Genomic DNA, 6,627 nt, shown 5'->3' with positions numbered 1-6,627 from the left:
TGTCAGCAACTTAACCTTTTATCACATAAATCCCTCAGCGGAGGATTAGACGTGACAGAAGTGAGACAAGACCTGTTTAGGAGACGGGGGTGACAGGGGCAAAGCGAAGAGTAAAGTTGAGAAAGTAATCTAGGGTAGAAAAAGAGATTTTTGCTGTGAGATAAGAATGAGAGCATCTCTGAGAGGAAATGAAGACAAGAGGAAAGAGCTGACAACCCAGTCTACAAGACAGGTAATTATAAGGATGTGTTAAAATCAGACCCCTCATTAGTTCATGCATCAACGCAACCTGATAGAGCCTTTTGGTGTCAACTTCCTTTTAATCAATGTAGGCTTTAGTATTAATATCGAACAACTGGGTTTAACCTGTATGAGACAACTGATTCCAAGGACCCACAGCATCACAATAAGGAATCTTTCCTTAGGTGTTTTTCTTTCTACATTTAGGACTCTTGTAGGAAGTAGAAGATGTTGATGTTAGCACAAGCTTCTTCATTTGCATCCTAACCGCTCCTTTGGTCAAACAATATAGGAAGTCTCCAAACACAAAATGAACAGTAGAGATACGGCTATCCTTGGCAATCCATCCATGAGGTCCCAGGAGAGATGAGCTGGTAGATAGCAAGTCACCAAAGGCACTGGGATTTTTTTTTATTTTTTTTTTAGGGTCCATAATTCCGCAAAATGTCATAGTAATCACTCTGCTCCTCTGCTGATTGTCTTTAGATCAAAGCGGCCCACAGTCAGACAGATTGACAGACCTTGAATAAAAAGTAAAGTGATTTAATCCCCTGTTGGCAGTTCTGTTGGTTTTGAACTGTGTATATAAAGGATGATGAATGTGCTCTTTCACAGTTGAAAGGCAGCTAATGGAGCAGGGAGACTTTGTTAGACGAAAAAACACTTTAACAAGGACATGAAAGACACAAAGGACACAGGACTTTTCCAGAATTTACTTCTCCTTCACCAAATTACAGATCAACTGTTACACAGTAACCATAACATTTGCCACACTGTTTATTATCTCATGTCATCCTACACATTAAAGAGGGTGGGGGTATTTACAGTATGGCATTTTAATATCAAATTATCTCAAACATTATGATGTACGTATTCTCCATAGCACGTACAAACTATACAGATTACAATTGGACTGAATCTCAATGAGCATTTTTTATGTACAGTGTAATACGTAGGAAGAGGTAATTGACTATTAAAGCTATCAACTTTAGGCTTAAGGGTCTGCAATTCTGCAAAAAAAAAAGAAAACAATTCTTTGCACTTGGGTTTGTTTAAGGTCTGGGACTGTTTAAGGTGATTCCTGAACCAATCCGATTTATGCCTGAACTTTGACTCGGTCATGCCACAACCTTCTTTTGATATTTTCCTTTTTGTTTTGTTTTGTTTCTTGAGGAATTTGTAACTGGACTTGCTGGTGTGCTTTAGGTTTCTGTCTTGCTGCATGTATGGTTAAGCTTAAGATCAGGAATGGGATGGCCTGTACATTCACCTTCAGGGTGAATGTCATGCTAACTGAGATTTAGCTTCTCATCACAGGTACAGAACAGACCAAAAGTTTGGACACAACTGTGTGTCCAAACTTTTGGTCTGTACTCAGTTCAGACCAAAAGTTTGGACACACCTTCTCATTGAATTCAATGAGAAAGTGTGTCCAAACCTTTGGTCTGTACTGTATATTCCAACTAAGAGGCCAAATAGAGACTAACACAAACAGCATTTACTGTACTTGACTGTTTTTAAGCTGTCCATATTTAGGTTTAGATATTGATTGCTATAGAGAACATCTTAAGACATCTCCCTCTGTTTTTCATGACCCAGACTGCTCCATGCCATCTGCTGTCTGGCATTTAATGCATAAAATATTTTTTTAAATTAATCTATTTCTGACAGACAATTACACTTTATGCATTGCCTTCTGATATCTGGACTTTATTTTTGTTTCTGTAATTATCCACCTAACTTTCTTGATACAGATCTAGATGTTTAGAAGCAACTACATCATGTCCAACATTTGAGTAAAGAAGACAAATAGCATTAAAATGTTCCACAAACACATCAATCAAAGCAGTTCTGGGCCTCAGATTTAGGTTCTCAGTAGTATTCTTAACTATTAAGACAGCCCACTCCCTGAATGTTTCTATAACACTCCCTGACCTGAAGCGTGGGCTGAGTGCTGCTCTTAAATGCACTTTTTGCGTTTACTTCTCCCAAAGAAGCTCTGTAGCACTGAATGTGGTGTTTTACCATTCCATTTGACAGCGTCAGCTTGCTTAAAGTTCTTATGGGCTTAAACACTCAGCTTCGCCAGAGCAGGTTGCGATTGCTTAATCCCACTGGCGACAGGGATTGCTGTCAAAGTTTCACAGAATTTTGCCAAATAACGAGAAGAGAACCACTCGGGGTTCAGATCAGCCTAAAGCTTTGACTCGTGGTTCCTGAAAACATCCGTCAGGCTTACAGGACTTTCCTGATTAAATTAATCTCCAAAATTTGGATGCAGCTTTTCTTCACAGCATCACCATGAGTCCCACTGTAACATTATCCCCCCCCAACCTCCCAACAAATGAAGACATGTTTAGCTCCAGTGTGGTCGGTTTGAATGCTTCCTCCAGCTGTGGACTTATTTCTATCTTTTTTTTTTTTTTTCCAATACACAGGGTCGTATTCTGTGACAGAGTGTCAGGTCTAAAATACCTATTAGAGACAATTTAACAAACACAAGAAAGACAAGAGAGTTAGATTCTTTTATACTCGCGAGGAGAGCAGACAGAGAGATGTTTCCAGTTACAAATCTCCGACTACTCTGGAAACACATCTGTCTGTTCCTCTCTTTTATTGATCTTTAGGAAACCCTGCCACACGGGGCGCTGCAACTCTAAAAGGGTGGAGTCAAAGCATTCATCACATGGTTGCAGCGCTAAATAATATTCACTTCTAGACACATGTTATCTATACTCTAAATCTTTCTTGCTCCAGGCCCGGTGTGAAACAAGACACATTGCATAGCTTCAAAGCAACGGCTTTGTATCACAAAGCAGCACAGAGCAATTAACACCTCTGTCTTGTAGGAAGTCCTGCAGGGCAACAGCTGCTGAGAGTAGCTGTCACCCCTATTTCCCAGGGCAGTCTCAGGATAGAATCAAAGTTATTTAACACACAGAAACATTATCTAAATGTAACTACAAGGCTACATGATACAACAAATATTTGATAATTACTAAAAATACAATTTACCTAACATTTCCCTCCTGTTTAACAAATATTTGGTGTCGTCTAATATCCCTCCAAAAACAGTCACTTCAAATGATTTCCGCTGGGAGTTCATTTTTTGGAAAGCAAACATTTTTACACTCAGGGGTTATACCCAGTCCAAAAATTAGGATCTGGATACCTGTCAGAAGAAGAGTCATCATCAGAGTAGGCTTTGTCAACATCAGATTTTTTCTCTAATAAAGGATACATCCGTGCCATCTGGTCCTCCATGGGTGAAATCGCTGTGGTAATGAGACGGTTAAACAAAGAACGCAGGCACGGAACAAAACAACATCCACACAAAGTCAAAATTGCAGCAAATACTGCAATTGTTACTAAGACAGAGGACACAAGGTTTCTAATACTTCCCAAAGGCATCCATCCATGCATCCCACATGGAAGTATCCACTCCAGAGTGTTCCTACAGTTTGCCATTAAGGGTGCGTAGCCCTATAATGGCCTTCGTTAAGCTTCCATCAGCTGCTGTATTGTTTGGTAAAAATGTGCAACATTTTTCTCCAAAAATCATGCACACCCCTCCTTTCTCAGCCAGCAGCATGTCAAAAGCTATGTAGTTCTGAAAAGCCATCAGTGAAGTAGCAGCCAGCTGTTCATGGATTGCCTCGAACCCAGCCTGTGTCCAGTTGCCCAGTCTTTTGTACATTGTAATGGATGCAATTTATTCTGTCTACGTTTTTGTCAATCGTGCACCACCAACAAATTGTAGATTCAAAACCAACCTGATCAACTAATTTATATTCATCAGGCACTCCACGAGGGACTCCGATGGCATCGATGTATGTTGGATCAGTATCTGTATTTTCCATGTCACTTCACGTTTCTGTAAGTGTTGCCTCTTCTGTAACAAAACACTAGACAAAGAAAGTATTAGATCTTCAGCAAATGTAGGACAGACATATACAGGCAATAACAGAGAAAACTAATGCACAAAACCCTGTTACCACCAGCTTCAAAAGACATGTTTCCAAAGTAATGTTTTGCCAAAATGTTAAACATATGCAGATCTTTCTCTTAAATCAATCTTATAAAATAAAACTAAACAAACAAAACAAAACAATAAACAAAAGCTTAAAATTTGTTGCAGTTGTACAGTTTACATTTATCATCAAAACAATGAATATCAAAGTGAATTAGACAGTCCAGTTTAAATTACTTTTATAGTACAAACTGGATCTTACTGGTTATTTGTCTAAAACATTCAACATGTTTTCCTTAAACAAAATTCAAAAAGTTAGACTTGGAGAAATTATAATGAAACGAATCCAGACATTTTCAAAATATACCAATTTTACCTAGGCTTTTACTTGTCGTCGAATTTAAAGTTTTATTCAAAATCGTTTTAAATGGATGTAAATCAAAACAAAAATCAAGTTTAGAAAAATTATTATAATCCCACCTGAGTACTTTTACTGATTAGTGATAACTTTAATCAATAACAGATTCTTCAAAACATTTCTTTAAACATTTTTGCTCCATTAAATTAATGCTCTGAAAATGGCTAACACAATAATATTTTTAATTTCTATAATTGTTTTCCTAAGTTAATTTATCAAAATATGCTTCAGTAATTGCTATAAATTTGTTATCTATTGGTTACAAAATATTTTAGCCCCCTTGTCAGAACATCTTTTAATGGAGAACGACTCAAAACCATTCAAAAGAAACATCTTTCACCCGACCATATCTTTCCTTTCACTTTTTTATGTGTAACACAGATCAAACATGTTCTTCAAAAATAAAAAATTTTATTTAAGTAATATAAAAGATAAACCTATAACAATATTCTCCCCCCTGTTGATGCATTATCTGCTAATGCATCACATTTCTACGACTTTTAAATAACGATGTTGATAAAACAGGTTTATGATGTTCCCTGAGAAATTCTACCAAATTCAATGCTGCCTTTTTCCCAAAAGGTGAAACTCGTCAAAACAAACAAAACAATTTATTTTAGCATGCTTTAAATCTTCAAGATTACTATTTTCCCAAAACACTTCATGTTACAGTTTTAAAACTCCTTATCTCATTTAACTCTTATGATTGTCAGATAATTTATTGTACAAACTCCTCAAAAATTTTCACTAGTGTTTGACAAGGCGTGTGTACCAATTTAGACTCTGTGAAGGTTTCGCATTAACTAGCCAGAGAGACGTTGAAGAAAATTCAAAAACTATAGTCTACAAAGAAAATCCAAAAATGATAAATTGGGCCCAAACTAAAATCAACATAACAAAGTACAATTCAGTCGGTAGCAGAACAAACTCAAGCACAAACTGACTTAACAAACAAGACATGAGGGGAACTTAAATAGTGGCTGATCAGACCATTAACACATAATAGGGGTAATTAACACCCAAAAACCTAAAAAATACTGGTCAAAATATCACTAAATCTACAAATGAAAGAAATTAAAATAAAAACCAAATTTCCCCTCCCTGGGTGAACAAATGGAATGGCCCGCTAAGGAAGTTTGACACCCATATATGGACACCAATCAGCTGGAGCTCATCTGTATGATGAGCAACAGGTCCAGAGGAAACTGGTAACTCAAAAGAAAGAAATTAATTTGTTATATTTAACAAATATAAAGAACGGACACTTACAGTTAACTAAATGAGTGCACAAACAAATAGCCAACCAAAAAGTCAGACCAACGAAAACAAATTCAAAAATAAAAAGATCACAAAGCAAATCTATAACCCCACCATAAAATCCCTCCCCCACTTCTCGGAGGGGCCGACTTTATGGCAGGAAAGAGAGCCGATAAGGATCTCAAGAGGAACTCCTAATTCTTTATTAGGCTTTTGGCACTCGAATCATCAGATATGTTTTAGTTTCTTCTAGTTTTAAAATTTGAACTTAAAAACCTTTTGTTGTTCCTCTACTGATATTTTGTCAAGAGGTACTTTTAGATGTTGGGAGTGAAAGTGATTTACATCACACCTTCCCGTTCTGTCTTGCTGAGTTACTACAAGTGGGGGTTGCTTCGCACTTAAAAATAGTGGTATGCTAAAGGCTTCACATGTTAATTAGTTGAATTTAGTGGGGGTAGAAGTTACAGCTCAACTCTGTGGCCCCCCTGCGGAGCTGCTACAAGGGGGGGGCTGCAAGTCTCCTGATCTACATTATTCTCTACAAAAGTTCCACCAGATCCACTTTGATTAACCCATAAGTTATTTCTAACTTAATATTATCCTTCAACAACAAATTTGTACAGTGTAGCAAACTTTTTCTATATTCAATCAATTTCTAGTCAACAAGTGAGTTACTTCTATTTTATTCTGTCTTCTTCATCCATAATTCCTGTAGATTTAATAATATTTTATCTATCCT

The sequence above is a fragment of the Xiphophorus hellerii genome, chromosome 5 (genome assembly GCF_003331165.1).
Source record: "Xiphophorus hellerii strain 12219 chromosome 5, Xiphophorus_hellerii-4.1, whole genome shotgun sequence".
NCBI classification, from domain to species: Eukaryota; Metazoa; Chordata; class Actinopteri; order Cyprinodontiformes; family Poeciliidae; genus Xiphophorus; species Xiphophorus hellerii.
Note: the sequence above shows the minus strand (reverse complement) of the source record.